Source organism: Xylocopa sonorina, chromosome 2 (genome assembly GCF_050948175.1).
Source record: "Xylocopa sonorina isolate GNS202 chromosome 2, iyXylSono1_principal, whole genome shotgun sequence".
NCBI lineage: Eukaryota > Metazoa > Arthropoda > Insecta > Hymenoptera > Apidae > Xylocopa > Xylocopa sonorina.
In genome coordinates, this window is record NC_135194.1 from 15,995,470 (window position 1) to 16,011,773 (window position 16,304).

Genomic DNA, 16,304 nt, shown 5'->3' on the forward strand with positions numbered 1-16,304 from the left:
TAATTTGTCAAGGAAAATTTACATTGTCGTAATTAAACGAGGTCGTCAGCGAACGTTGATCGACGGAATTTTACAAGCGTTTGAGACTTGACGGCGTACTTCGTTGTAACGTAAAGAGTTAATTAATGAGGGCGGCTGGAAAGTTTTGACGGACGTGTGTAAGGGCTCTGACTCGCGTTCGGTTCAGCTTTTCTCGAGGCGTAGTCGGTGTGGCATGACTAGGCAATCACTCTTTCTCTGGTTCATCTTCGACCCGAGAACTTTCCCACCCGGGGAGGTAATCACGGATTAGGTAACCACGAGTGTATCGGTATTCGAACTCGACGTGTAACGCAAAGTGTAATCTTGTTTCGAGTTTTGTTCGTCCCTGACGTCTCTCGAAGTTCTCCCGCGCGGAAAGATGAATGCCTCGAATAATTACGGTCTCCATCGCTTGTAGGACTGTTGCCGTAACCAAGAAGGCGGATCAAACGCGAGAAATCGTAATTTAGTGCGACGATGTATCCGCTCTGTACGACGCTCCTTACGAGCGAGCATGGTGCATCGTGTTGTCGGAGAATATCGTTCTGGCTCGTGAATTCATTTAAAAATTGGAATGCAGCAGAATCCGATTGATCACAAGTCGTCTGGTGCACGTCTCTTAGGCATCGTGGGAGACTGGATAATTCAATGATATTCAACGATATTCAACGACCGCAGTGTGGCGTCCTCTCTCTTTAAAGAGTCGTGATCCAGCGGCGAGCGGAGATCATCTTCGCAGATTACGCCAAAAGAGGATCGAGAGTGTCGAGTATCGCCTCGTAAAGGTTTCTCAGATTTTCCTTCTCCTAGCAAGTTTATGCGTGTTACTGCAAGCATGTATCAGATACTCGTTGTCCACTGAAATATTACAAAGTTGTCCCCCGCGATTGAGAATACGCGTTGGTTTCTACGCATCCCCCCGATGGATTAATAGGACGCATCGTCGAAGCAACCAGAAGAGGAGGACTGTTCTCGAACGTTGGCACGCTGACCACCTTTGCCGTAACGCTATACCGAAGCCAAAGAATACCGGAACGGTCGAGGGATATCGAGCCCGAACCTACTGACTACGGATGATTTCGCGATCGTTTTTCCTTTGGCCGTTTCAAAATCGGAGTTGAAGAACGTTCGCCGTGCTCGCACCATTTACTACAGCCGTTTATCAAAACCGTCGTGGCAGTCGGACAGCGGGGAACTTTACTTTAGTCCTGTATTATCGTCACCAAACACACAAACGCTGTCGTGCATATTTACATTTTAAGTAGTAACGAGCGTGAGATGAAACGAGACGAACGGTTGTAAAGTATGCGCGCGGATGAAGATCACGATGACACCGGATTTCGTTCCGGTCAATATCTGGCGACGATCTTCGGATTTTGTACACGGGGACGCGTTCACGATGGAACTTTCACCTTCGACTTGGTTTCCGTCCGGGGCAGACAGGCGACGAGACAAGATCGATAAAGAGAGAGAGGGAGAGAGAGGTTACCTCGAGTTCGAAGGGTTTTTCTAAAATCGCGTGTTCCCTGACTGGCGATAAGAATAACGTTGATGTTAACGGTGATCGCACGCGTAAGCCGACCTTGTCTGACTTTTTTTACGACTCCACCCTCTCCCGGGGTCCTTTCTCTCAGTGTCTCGTGTACAATGCGTTCAACGCGATATAAGGATTACGAGTAACGCCACTGGGGGAAGCGTTTGGCCTTGGGTATCATACGCGGATCGTGTACGTATGTACGAAACGCATACGTCGAGAGGATAAGTCTCTCTTCTACGCAAAGTTGATTATCCGGCCTTGAATCTGCGGCCAGATGTGCTACGAGCGCCCTGTCTCCTCGTACACGCGCGCACCTTGAGTCTGTGTTCCCGTCCGGATTCGTCCCAAAAAACCTGTTGTGCCGGTATCCAAAAGCCTCGGCACGATTTGACAAACGAGACGAGAATTCTTATTGAAAATGTTGCGGGACAGCTAGCGGGAGAAATCGGGTCTGTATACATTGGGTGTAGACTCGCTAATCTAGAAACGGAGTTCCATCGATAAGGGAAATTCGTGGCTCGTGTAGAATCTGGTTCTTTAATGAGTCAGTCGCGATGACTGTTTTTTGTGTCCTTGTCCTCGCCTGTGCTAGTATCTCCCCCTAAATACGGAGCCTCCGTAGCCGTGTCCCTTTCGTTTCTCTGCATAGGGATAAGCTTCGAGGCATGGGGTTGGTCGTGTCGGCTTAGAATATTGCGGGGGTGGGCCACGCTGGCGGAGAGAACTCCATGAATCATCCGACGGTACAATCAATACGAAAGCCAGCCGACCCTCCTGGTGCAACCGCGAGGAGCGATGGAAACGCGTAGTTCGCCACGAATCAGCTTGCCAGAGGGTGCTGGACGTCCTCGTGCTGCCACCGCGAAAACCCCTGGTTATGGGGGGGAACCCTTCGAGTGGTGAACCTGCACTTTTCTGTCCATGCGAATTTTCGTGCTTCTCGGAACGGATCGTTACTTCGATCGCACCGACACGTGGACAAGACACGTAATTGCTGATCGAGTCTTGTCTACGGTAGGTATCTTTCGCGTGGGGCTCGTTACATCTATCTGGTTGCTCGTAAAACATTTGGGGTATACCTCTTAGGAACGACGGCCGCAAATAGAAACTTGTCGGATTTGGAATTTAGTCATCGGGCCGTGTTAAAATCGGGCGAGAGCACTCCTTAGTTTTCCGATGAGCGATTAGATAAAACGGTGGTACAAAACCGCATTATCAACGTAGCAGAGTCTTAGACGGTGTTTTTACGAGCCGGTAAAAGTGACGGGCCTTGTGTTTCGTTGGATATGACCGATGGTTTCGAGGCTTCCACGTCGCACGGATAAACGGTTTTGTTTGAACGAGAGACCGTACGGGCGAGTCGTTTATTGCACTTCGGACCATCCCACGGGATAAAGTAAACGGTACGACGGAATCGCCGCCATTTTTATTGCCTCGAGCCGTCTCGAAACGCGTCTTCGATGAGTCGCCGCACACACCGGCGTATTCCTTTTTAGCGGGGACGATGGAAACGTTCAACTGCCGTTCGTGAATTCGAAACAGGCAGGCACGTCGAACGAGCGGAATTATTTTTCTCCGCGAGAAATCGCAGGTGCACGGCCGCCTTCGTACTTTCGATCGAATCACCGCAAAAAGAAACGCTCCTTTTCACCCGATAATATGCCTCTTCCCTTTGTAATCGCGCGGTTTTTACCTGAGAATCCATCGCTACCGGACAATCCGCTTTTTCTTTCACGGATTCCAATCTGGTTTTTGCGATGCGTCTCATCGATATACCAAGTTAGATGTTAACGAGGTTGTTTTGCCTTCGGTAAAAGTGGTGAACGCTCGTTTTCGTCTGTCGCGTTCACGTACGGTACGCGATCGCGTACCCGTCCCAGTCCCCGTTCTGCTTCGACTCGTTACGACGTCACTTACTAATTGCCCGAGGAATTGGTATAGAATGTATTTAAACGACCTGACAAAACGTAGTTTTCTACGGCCATTCAGTTTCACTTACATTCGAGACGCGAAGCGTCGCGCGTTTCCCCCGCGACGCGATCGTTTAAGCGTGCGCGTTGAGTTTTACAAAGTACTCGACCAGCCTGTCGATTCGTAGGAGCCGCAGTCGATCAATCGAGGATCCCTCGAATTTCGTTTTTCCTTTTGTCTATCACCCGTCGCGCCGGAAACAATGGACACTTTCGGTTATTTAAAAACGCGCACGCATCTGTCGCGTCGACCTTCCATGGACGCGGCTTTTTCGACGCGTTCGTTCGTGCACGCATCGCGCTGAAAAACACATGGCGCACCGTTGATTTAAATGGACGCGTTTACATCTGCCCCTCGCGCACCACCGTTCCGAACGACCATTTAAACCAATTACGCGCCGGACATTTGGCTTTTACTCAAAATCTCTGGACGTCGAACGAATACCTTTTTCCTTTTTCCCCTACACCCCCTTTTCGTTCGATCAAATTCTTGGAGCGCGATGATACGCAGACGTGCACGCGCACACGCGATGCATCGCGGGGCACCTGGGCTTAATTGCACGCGACGAAAGAGGGAAGTTATGCCGGCTTTTCCAAATGCTTTTCTTTCACGCGACTCCCCTAATATAATTGACGCGTCGACTGTCGGGCTCGTGACTCGTTTTTAAAACCTTTGTCCGCCGTAATTAGAGACACGACCGTTCTCGGCTCTTTTTCGTTTCAGAAGTAATATTACCGAATGTAACCAGCAATTCGCCGCGTCCGTAGCACCTCGGCGTTACGGTCACCGTGGGGTTCCGTTAGATCAGCGAAATGCTTTCGAAGCACTGAAATGTTTCCAGGAATATGGCAAGTTGGTCCCATAAAACGGTACATTCGGAGTGGTAGACGGTAGTAGGTTCCACCCTTTCGCCTCGTTCACGAATCGTTCGGATCGCCATGAAACGCGAGTACGTGAGTCGACTCGGTTCTCTTGGTTAACCGGTACACCCTATATAAGATCGTGGTCACGTTCCTCGTGTACAGGTCTGACGGTGTTCGCGTGGTGTGTACCCTTATGAATGAAATCAGCAACGAGAACCGTCTCGTGACGCTTAATTAGAACTTAATTGCTCCGACGCCGGTGATTTACCAGCGTCTTGCTGGAACAACGACAGCCCACCAGTAGCGGGGCACAATGGGCGTATCATTAGCCTTTTAGGCAACGTCGTAGCTTCGCGCCGTACAAATTACGTTTGGTCGAGTTAGATACACCTGGGGACAGAATATTTACTCTGCTCCGGGTCGTTCCGGCTAGCCAGCCAGACAGACAGATGCTCGTGGATCGAATTCGTCAGGGAAGAAAAGGAATTTCGGATGTTAATTATGCGTGCGCCGCGTGCATTCCATCGTACGTTCGAGGCATGCTTCGCATACGGGAGAGAGAGAGAACGATCGAGCGCGTAAAGAATTTGCAAAGCGATCGTAGCCCGGTGAACGATTGTCCTCGTTTTTCGTCTCTCATTCAACTAGAATCGCAAAGTGTTAAACGACCGGTTCCCTGTTAAATCTGTACCTCCGAGCGGGCCCGGAGGAGACGAAATGGTCGCGCATATTCGCTAAAAGATTCATCGTCGATGCGTCCTGGCGTTCGTTCGTGACGCGAATGCATCGTGGAAAGACGTTTAAATATTTACTTTCCCTTCGTGCGGTTCGCGAACCCGGTACGTTGCACGGTGGCGAGAGTAGAACCGTGGCTCGATTCTGCATCGTCGAAGGTCGAACCGTTCGAGCGGAGGGTGACCGGCAGGTTAGTGGTATCGGCTGATAGGGAAAACGGTAGGCGCATCGTGATGATATTTTGCACATGGAAGGAAGGGGAGATATCGATGGCCGGTTCCGTGGAGACAAAAGTTTCACGGGAAGTGAACCCATACGTGGAACACGTACGTGTACGGTGCGGCGATAGGTATTGGTACGAGCGCATTCCACGCGTACGTGCACCGGTTTTCGTCGTTGAGCAACGATCCACGTCCGTCCCGATACGGAGCGCTACGTTTTCGCGTGTGCTGATCACGATGGTGAAAATAATTTCGGGCGCCAGCCGTCCAGAGTTCCGACGGATGCGAGGGATTCGTGCGACTGATCAACTTTTATTCGGAAGTCGAGGTTTAACCGTATTAAAATGGCAGGTCAGCCGGGTCCGACACTCGGTGCGTCTACATATGATTCGTGAGCGCGTTTAAGGTCGCCGGAACCGGCGTCGAATAATATAATATTAGCGGTCGTTGATGCTTTGAAGTCACGAAGGTCCTCCGACCTCGGACTGATTCGTAATTTATGGCCCGATTCAATGGAACGATCCTGGATCGCCCGTGATTGGGATATGAGTAATTACGTCGTTGATTTCTTTTCTGACCGAATCGCCGCGTCAGCGGTTCTACCGTGTCCTTCGATCGTGCTGCATCGAAAGTAACGTATATTCGCAGGGAGGGCACGATAGTCGGGTATGCGTGCGTGGTAAATTTTCTTCGACCCGTGGTGTCCGACGTCACGTTAAACCTGATAAAGTGACACGATAAAATGTCTCGGACAAATAGTATCGTGTTCAGTTTACCGTGACACGAGTAAATATTTGTGCCTCGAACGGCCGATGGAGAGGTTTGCAGAAAATGCTCGAAGAATTTCTGAAAATGGTACGTGTGCCCGTGTCTACGAGCTAATACGTATCGCGTTCGATGCTCTCTTAACGATCCGCTCGTTTATTATTTGCAACCGTTCAGTGTCGCCTAACCTTTCGTCACGGTATCGCATGCGGTGAAATCGTTACGGAACGGAGTGTGGGTCGTTATCGCTGTCGATCTAAATTTATTTAATTCTCATGGTAGCGAACGATCGTTCGCGTAAATATTCGTAGAAGGTAATATCGTCGTTGGTGAAACGACGTCGGGAAGAGGAAGTCAGCGGAGATGCACGTGGGTTCGCCCACCTACGTTGACGCTGACAAATCGACGCGCGTCGAGCGAATCGGCCGGTGCCGGGCGAATATCCACGGCGAAAAGCTTTCTAAAATCTAATAGATCGTCGAGGAACGGATGTGCAAGGGCTTGTTGGCATCGAATCAGAAACGCACGCTACACACGGCCTTGTGCTCGATTGCATTTTCGTCGAATTACGATTCGCGCGATATTCCATCTGGTCGTTGACCTTCTCGCGCTGCATCGAAATGCGTGGGCGTTCATTCATCGGCCAAGAAAGCTTGGACGTGTCCGAAGTATGTACTTGTGCCATTTGGCATCGTGTCATAGATACACGTCGTACATCTTCATTAATTGGCGCCTCGAATAGCACGCGTCTACGCAACCGACTACCTTTTACACTCGATCCACTCGAGTTGCTGTCGACGCGTTTTAATTGGTTCATTTCGAGCTTCGTTGAGCTCCTCGTACACCGCTAGATTGGACGCGTAATGCTTCCATTAACAGCCGAACTGAGCCCGTTCCAATTATTATTCCGATCTACGAGAAGCGACATTTTTTCAATTATTACTAAATTACCATTGTTTCCCGTGGTATCCCTGCGTAGAGACGTATGATTCAATGAGTACGTCATAGCTGATGTTCGATAGACGATCGGATTTTCAAGTATGTACGTCGGTACGCGACATTCTTCGAGTACGTTCACACAAACGTTGTCGTAGTCAACGACTAAGGTGGAGCTTCCGTTTCCGGCAATGAACGTGCCGTATACGAGAATCGACACCATCTATTACACGCTATATTCGTACGCAACACCCGAAGTCGTCTCTTTCCGATGGAAAGCGTATTCTTCCACTCGTTAAACGTCCGCACCGCGGTTAATTCATTAGACATTTCGGATGGCACACTCCTTCACCCCGAAGAATATCCTTCTCCTTGTATCTACAATTTAGGATGACAAATTTACGCGATCGATTCAACGTTTCCCGTAAAAGTCTGAAAAAGGAGGGACGTTGAGCGAGGAAGAAATTAAGAGAACTTTTATTATCCCTTGACCGTTGGCCACTTAATTAATTTACTGCGGTATAACAGTCGTCCGGTTCGCAAGATACAAAGGAGTAACGTTTGTTTCGCATCTCGGTCGGAAATGCACCGGTCCATACTTTATTTTCTTCCCTCTTTTCTTTTCCATTCTTCGTGCCCGCTTCCGTTTCAATCGAGTGGGACAAAGCATTCTCTCGCACAAAGAGATGATTAATAAATTGGGAGTATCGTTCCTGCAGGATTGTAGTTTACGTGTGCGTCACAGCGAAGGGAACAACCGTGTTCTCGAATGCAACGAATCTTTCGTAAGCGGCGCGATCGGCTGAGCGCAATCTCGTGCAAGCGCACCGCGTACACACGCTGCGTTATCGTCGCGTATCATGGAAATCGCTTCTCCGTTCGCCATATGCTCGCTGGTGTACCGTTGTCGAGTCTCCTTAGAGAGAGCCGGTTTTCATTTCCTGCCGCGCCGCGAAAGAATGGCTAACCGCCGCCGATATAGCTTCCCCCCGCCTCTTTTTGCATACTCTCGATGTCGGTTGTCGTCGTTTGCTCTTTTCCTTTTTTTTCCGCGCATTCTTGCAGCCGCTTGCTCGCACGCATCCTTCTGCGTCCGACGCGAAGTTTCTCGTTAACGCGCGTCGCGAGAAAACCCTGTTAACACCGCCGCTAAGAATTGGTTAACGGCTCGAACCAGCGATTTCTAGAGCGGAAACCATTGCGGTAATAACTCGGGCACGAGAAAAAAAATGGGGAAAAAAGATGGGAAGAAGGAAAGAGCGATGAAATGAAAAGGAACCGACAAGCAAAGATTCGCTGCTCTCTTTATTTATTCATCAGCTGCGCTTAGGCTATTTAAGCGGGACGACTCGGAGGAGGCAAATAATCATCTTGGGATTGGAAAGGGAACAAAGAAATCCTGTGACAACGTTCCACTGACCATGGGCATTGTTCGTCGATAACGATATCGCTGTTGGTGACGCTGATTCGTCATTGTCGTATCTGTAATTGGGTTAATGCGTTTCGCTGGGAGGTCTCTCTTTAACTTGGGAGGAATGTCAATTATCAGCGGTGCCGTGACAATCTGTTGTATTTTTACGTCGTTTAATAGATCGATCGCAGGCAAGAAGGAGGAACGCGGTTGACGCGATCGAAAATAATCGACTCGAAGTAGAGCAGTCGGGTAACTGTTACTCGGGATTACATCCGAGTCGCGACGTTAATCGAATTTATTATTCGGCAACGTGAGCGTGGATTGCTCGATTAACGAAAAAAGGTTGGTGCGGTCCGATGCGGGAAAAGATGGATTTCAATTATTCGCCGGCGTGCTTCGTGCACGTTAGATCGTGCTCTAATAGGGAACAGGATCCGCGAAGCTGTGCGCACTCCTAAAATCGATTTCCATTAATTCGAGAAAAGCCATTATATTCCGGTCTCGAGGATATATAGTCCGAGTCTCTCCGTGCGCTCTCCGTTATGTCATTCGGAGCGGTTTCAACGCGAATTCCTTCCGCGCGATATTACCTTGTCTATCGTGCGATCGCTTCTGCCTATTAACTCGTGGCTACAAGGAGCAACGCTCCAGCTGGTGCGGCGTCGTTACGAGCAATTCGTAATATTACGGTTTCGTCGTTTCCGAGTGAGTAACCTCGGACTGGGTAGAGTCGTTCAACAATTTATACATCCCTGTTTTGTTTTTTATCGGTAACTTTCTAATTACCATTCAGCATGCTCGCCTATAAATTGCAGACTTTATATTACTCGAATTGTTATTTGTAATGAGCTACGTCACTTCTACGGCACGGAATGGCTGAACGCATCGAGTCGATATGCGTACATATAAGAATTCGATACTGGGAACTCGGACATCGCTTATTGACAACCGATTTCCGGCGAACGAAACGCGCAGGGGCATCGATCGTCGCGAATCGAGACGGTCGGAATTCGCGCGTAACGCTGCGGGGATTAGCTGTTCTTCGGGGCCGCGATCGGTTTCGCGTGTCTGGTACGGGGAAATCGATAGATATCCGCGTGATTTTCAAGTTCGCCAGGCGGTATGGGTGGTCGTTGTTGTTCGAAAATCGATGCGGGGACATGGCAGCGCGGGATGGAAGGGATTTTACGGGCTGGTCGTTGAAAAGCGGACCGACGCGACGCATCGAAATCACTGGAGAACTAGAGAGAGAGAGTTGAACGTCTGTCCGGCCGGTGTCTAGTCGGAATTCCAAAATTCCGTACGTGCCGAACTGTTATCTAACTTACGGTCCCGGCCGAGAGCGCCTGCCGATGTTGAGAGCGTTCCTCAACGGTGGTGCCGCTTTTCGCATTAGTCACCGCGACGAAAGGCGAAAGGCGGCTAAGCGGCACAGCCGTATGCCAGGAGTTGTAGGCGAGTGCGAGCAGCAGGTATACGCGTATTATGTTTCGCTTGAACGACCACCGTAGTTGTCTAAACAACGAACGATTTCCAGGTAGAACGCGCTGCAATCGCTGGAGATTACGGAGCAGTAACGCGTAGTCTTACAGATGGAAAATCTCCTGATTCGAATTACGGTATGAGTAAAAGCAAGCAAGGGATGAATCGCGTATCGATGATTAGGTTGTAGACACTGAAAATAAATTATTAGTCGTGCAAATTAACGATCCTTTGGCTGTCGCTCGACTTTAGCCAATCGATTTCCGCCCACTCTCGTTAAATTCAGCCGAAACATGTTACGGTAGGTCGTTAACCGAACACTCGGCTGCTCGCGCCTAAATATCTACGCCCGCGTATCAATCGCTGGGAAGCTGTGGGTCGAGCGGAATCACCCGTGTCAATTAGCGAGCAACCGAGAATCGAGGCATTTTCGAGGGGGCTAGAGTAGCTCGAAAAAAATGAGCTGACCCTGAAAACGAGTAGTTTCCGTCGGAGTCCACGGCACGTTGGCCATGCACTCTCGAGGTAGGGAGCCCTTCGTGACAGGACCCCGCCCTGGTGTCGAACCCCCATACCCTCGGTGTTCTTGGCGAGCTCGAGGCAGGGCTGCCACCATCCGAACCAAGTTCCCGGGGTGCCGGGCTCAGCCGGTACGTTCCTGCCTCCCGACTATCCCGGAGCTCATTCTTTCTCTGACCGTCGAGTAGTGCGGAGCGTGGTAAAACGAAGCGGTGTCACGGGTGTTCGAGAGTGAACGGACGCACGTAGAGAACCCGTACGGGTACGCGCGTTCGCGCGGTTTTTCAAAATCTTTCGAGTTCCGTCGACGATTTTTTTCAGTTTTGTGTGCGCGTCAGTTCGACCCTCCCCCACACGCTCGACTTCCTCGGGACAAAGAGAGAGAGAGGGAGAGAGAGAGAGTGAGAGAGAAAGAGTGGAGGTACGCGTATGCACGCAGCCGAAACTCTGTTCGGCGGGAACAAAGGAACTGCCGTGTCGAGTCGAATCGTTGTCGCCGAGAGAGGAAACGCGAAAACGATCGATCATTAGCTCCACGTAGACCGGGGAATCGCGATTGTCCTCCTGTGCCTGCCGATTGGTCGTCACGCTTCTCGTAAGCCGGGGGTGAGTCTCGCATCGTGATTAATCCTGTTCACCGTGCGCATCAGCGATTTTCTTGCGACTCGATCGCCGGAAAGGTGTGTGAATGTTTGCGTGCGTGTGTGCGCCAGCGCGCGCGCGTGCGTGCGCCTGCTTGTGATTTTAAAGTCAAAGTATTATACGTACGCGCATGAGGGGATATCAGGAGAGAGACTTTTGGATCGGAGAAGAAAGTATAAGCGGTGAAAGAGAGTGAGGGAGAGAATAAGAGAGCGTGAGTGAAAGAGCGAGTAAAAGAAGGCGAGGGAGAGAGAAGGAGCCAAGGCAGCAGCAGCAGGGAGAAGGAAAGGGCAGGACAGAGGGGTGCGAGGGAGAATGAGTAAAAGAGAGAAAGGGAGAAAGGAAGGAAGAAAGAAAGAGAGTGAACGCGAGCGGGTGTGTGCGCGCGCGCGCGAGCGCGAGCGGGCGAGTGAAAGAAGGACGGAAAAAGCGAGCTGGTAGCGTACGAGCGTGTGCGAGCAAGCGAGCGATACGCTGGTGACAGAAAGACGGTCGGACGGACAGACGGACCGACAGACAGACGCCGCTTCCCCTCCGCTTCTCTTGCCAGTCGGTCGCGCGTTACCGAGCCAAGTGGATGAGTTCGCGAACGCGCTCCCGCTAAAAGTCTCTGCTACCTGTGCCTGGTCTGTGGGTGAACTTCGGTGTTCCGTTTCCTCTTGCTTCTGCTTCGTCGAGTATCATCCAAGTGTGCCTTTGCCTCTGCGACAGAGTTTCACCTCTCTCGTACTCTCTCGTGTCTGTCTAGACGCCACGCATCGTGCTACACACGCCCGTCACCGTCACACTGCTGCCGCCACCGCGCCTTCGCTCCTCTCGGAATAATATATCCAGTGTGTTTCTTGTGCGTAGCGGCGGCGAGGGACGCCCTTCGCAGAGAAAATTTCGCCTCGTCGAGCCACTTACCTAACCCTCGACTACCGAGGTGAGTACCAACTTACACCCCGAGTGCCCGGCGTTTCCTCGTTTTCGCTCGTTATGCCGGGCCGAACGCGCGCCCCGTTACGAGAGCGCACACCTTGCCTCCGCGTGTGCGTTGCGTGTCGCCGGCGTGTCGTCTACCATCCAATTTCCAATTTACTCCGGTCGCCCCTTCGAAACTTCTCCACGCGTTTGATCTTCCATTGATCGTTCGTCTCTCGACGACTAGCAATCGTTCCCGGCGATAGTCTGTCAAGAAGTCGCGGAAGAAACGTAGCATCGCGCTGGGAGCGGGACTTGGAGTGTGTACCCCCGCGCCATTTTGAAAATGGGCAGCATCAATCGATATAGCGAGAGCGCCGTGCGGAGCCGGCTTTCGATTCCAGTCGCACCGAGTGTGTTTCGCTCGCAGTTCCCGATCGATCGGTCCCAGTGTTTCCTCCACGAAGGATATACTACCGCGTCGATTCTCTGTTACTCGGCTTGGTAACTTTCGAAAAGCCACGGGTGCATTCGCGGCGATCGAAGGATCGTTGGGAGCAGCGGCCGGTTACGCCATCTTGATTCCTTCTCCCACTACTTAGCCGGTATTAACCCCCGAACGATCGACCGTACGCACGATTTCAAGACTACCAGTGACCTTTCCCTCGGGGCACGATCCATCGGAATCTCGCAATCGGTTCGGCCTCGTGATATTCCGTTGGTTTTTCGAACGCATCTCTCCGCTCTGACAGGGGTCGAACGGCTCCGACGGGAGAGGCATCCATGGAAACTGGTGTTTCTTTCGGAAGACGCGTGTCCCTCGCGGGAATCGACGCGACGAGAGAACTTGCAGGAGGCTTTGTCCGGTTCGCGCAGATTTAGCGTTCGCTGTTACCATGGCAAACGAGAGGAGGAGAGGGATAGAAAGGAGATACGTTCTTGCCAAGCCGGGTGCCTTAAACAGTGGCGACGTGTCTGCCTGCCTACAGTGTCTCTCCCTCTTCTCTCTCTCCTTTATGCCGATTTTGCATAGCAGGCCTCTACCTGCCGTGCATTTAAAACGCAGTCAAGGCTTCCACGGAAGCGATTGTTGTCGCTCGGGGAATGGCAGTCGGTGGAGAAAGGCCGAGAAAATGCCTAACAGGCCAGTCTTCGTCCCTCGCGCACACCTTGGCCCCTGGTTCTTTATCCGTTGTTGGCCCTTCTCGACGTTCGTCTCCTCTCTTGGGATCCAAGGTGGTCTCCACGGATTTTTCCCCTCTACCATTTGCTCCTCGATCGTGGAATGCACCTGCGTTGGCATATTGGTCGCTCGCCGATATTTCGCCATTTCGCCACGCATTGCCGCTCCTTCCTGGCCACGTCGATGTGCCTTTTTCCCTTCTCGCGTACCACGATCGACGGCAACCAGTTTCAGCAACAGCGAGTCCACGCCATCCACGCGATAACGGGTCGTTAACTTGCCCACATCTGCCTTTCTCTCGTTTACAGTCCGAAGAAAAGAGCTGTTCCAACTGCTTAGGCAGACGTGCCTTTGAAACGCCTCGCGACTCGACCGGTTTTTCGCGAGAAAACTGTCCTCTCCTCCGCTCTTTCGTCCTCTTCGTTCTCGCGTCTTCTTACGATAAACATCGAAACTATCGATCGATTAAATTTAATGGTACTTAGATCCGGCGCGGCTCCGGATCAGAATCGCTTGCTCGCTCGGCTCCTTCTTTTCGCTCCGGCCGTCACTCTCGTTTCGCATACATGCATTATACGGAAGTTTGCTCTCATTATCCACGCGCTATTCTTATTCCGTATCTCTCGGTGTTTACACGAGTCTTTTCGATTCGGCTTCCAGGGACTTTCTTCACCCTTTCCAAGCAAGGCCCGCAACGGTGTTTACACGAGCGAAGGGTGCACACGCGGCGCTCGCGCGCACCAAAAATAGATATCCACGTACTACTCCGGATATGCGTATATTTTTAAGTCGACACTCCAGCCGGCCGTCGTATGCCCCGTACGCTGTACACTGCCCTTTGCCCCACCTTTCTCACCCTCCCGCGCGCAGGGTGAGCTTTCCTGTTTGCCCTTTACGACAACCACGACGATTTTCATCGGTCCCGTACGCACGCACGCACGCACGCACGCACGGTACGCACGTGCGCCACGCCGGATCCGTTCATGCATGCAGGACACGCGGCTGAATACGGGCCGGCGACGTTCGCCTCATTCTCTCGGCACGCTCGTAATTCTCAATTTCGAGAACAGTGCCCTGCAGCAGATGTCCTTTTTCTCCTCTCGAGGACGAATTATTCGTCTAACTCGCCCAGCGCCAGAAGAATTAGGCGTGTTAGCCCTGTGAAAATAATGGGCGATTGATTGGGTTGTATACACAGTGGTGCGCGGAGTCGTTTTGCCGTGCTCCACGTTGCTCCGTGGGAATCGTGCCTGCATCGTGCTCTCGCACGCGTACATATATTACCGCCGCAACGGGGGAAAAAGAATTTTTTCTAATCTGTATCTCTTTTCCTTCTGCTGTTAATGACTCGACTGGACGTGACTGTGTGCACGCGTGTGCGTTGATCGAGTGACACGGTCGATCACGTCCCGCCTTGTCCTTGATTTAATGCGACACAGCACATTAATCGGGACAGTCGCGGGATCGTAGTACGATCACCTTTCCGAGTGTGCTTCAACTTCCAACTCGGCTAGATCCGAATAACCCGTGGAAACGTGTTTGATCGACGTTTACCAGCTTTTTCGTGGTACAGTTTTCTAAGTCATCGCGTGTAAACACGCTGAACGTGTGTTATCGTTATCACTTTCGAGGAAATTCGACATTCCTAGCCTTTCGCAATACCGTTCGAAAGTCAAGGATTTATTCGAGTCGTAATATTGTTAAAATCATATAAACGTCTCAGACATTTACTCATTAGCATAGCCTGGAGCTTATATCGTTGGAATCTTAGTTCCCATGCGTCGTTCGAGGTAATGTTGTCATGGTATCATCGTTGACTCCGTAATAGTCTTCGACGGCAGTGACCTCTGAATGCGCTTATTAATCTATTGAGCGGATCTGCAGAAAGAAATCTCGGTGCGTGTTTCATTTGCGCGACTATCGCTCCGACAGTAATAGTTAATTAATCTACCAGTTCGAATCGGAGTCGCTATTCGTGCATAACGTATAAATTATTCCTGTTGCCTGAAATCTATGGCCTGTGTTACGAGAAAACGTGTTTACTTGAAATTTCGTGTTTAACGTCTGATGGAAAATGGCAAAAATCCGATCTGAACACCGTAAGTGGTGCGCGACAGTTTCGTGTTATCAGATGGCAGTTTTATCAACTGGTATTTACCGTAACTCAGAGGAATGATACGATTCCGTTGACTATTTGCCTTCCTTCTAAAAAAAGTAATTGTTACCATAACGAGTCGTTGAACCGACGTCTGAAGTGTGACTCGATGAAACAAGCAGTTTCCATGGCATTGGATTTCCTTTCGTGCACCTTTATCAGCTCAGTGCCATCGTATCGTTTCGCGCGTAGAGATGCATACGCGTTGATTAGCAGCCCTTGTACCAACAACGCGATGTAATACGCAGAGAGAAGGGCGTAAATAGAGATTCCTTCGCTCTCATTGAATAAAACCAACGGTGGTCGTTATCTGGTGATGTAGTTTGCGACCGGCGATATACTAAATATAGGAACGTCAACGAGAGATAAATCGTAGGTACGGGAGTGAGTTACGAGAGGAAAGACTATTTTTCCTGTAGGAAGATTCTACTCGCTTCCCACGAGCACACGAGATAGCTCTACACGTGTTTCGTAGTCGTCACTCGCTATACTTTCGATGTACTTCAGCCATACTAAATCTATTTTTTACCGACATAGCATCCAGAAGAGTACCCTCTCAGTTGCATGTGTTCGCTGCACTAGACAGAGACCAAATAATCTAAATATTTCTCGAACCTCTTCCTGCTGCTCAATATACGATGCGGACTAATTATGTGCTTCCTTCTTCTTAAAGTGGCTTGTCCGCTGATATTACACAGCTCGAACTTTTGGAGCCAGCTTCTTCCAATTCGATTGAATTATCACAGAGTGCAAGCGAAACCGTTCCATCGTATAAAACAGATGGTAGGCGCATTTGAATGTCTCGACATTTTCCATGAAAATGAATCTATGAGACTCAATAATTCCCTGGCTTTCAATTGAAGAGACTTCCCAATGTCGTGCAATCACCCGGTACGTGGAAGACGTCTAGCTGGTAACGCATTAGCGCAAGCGTGGTGGAGGTATAAGGCGCGCCTG

The 16,304-nt window shown here is 50.6% G+C and overlaps 1 protein-coding gene across 2 annotated transcripts in view; it reads left to right on the plus strand.

Moving 5' to 3' along the window:
* LOC143433123 (uncharacterized) overlaps window positions 1–16,304 on the plus strand; it is a 58,662-nt gene that overhangs the window by 11,130 nt on the left and 31,228 nt on the right. Inside the window, exon 1 of one of the 2 annotated variants that reach the window (XM_076910268.1) lies at window positions 11,651–12,031. The exons of the other annotated variant lie outside the window; for it this stretch is intronic. The gene's annotated coding sequence lies outside the window, so the exon portion shown is untranslated. Of the gene's footprint in view, window positions 1–11,650; window positions 12,032–16,304 lie in introns of those variants that run through there. 2 annotated transcript variants of the gene reach the window in all.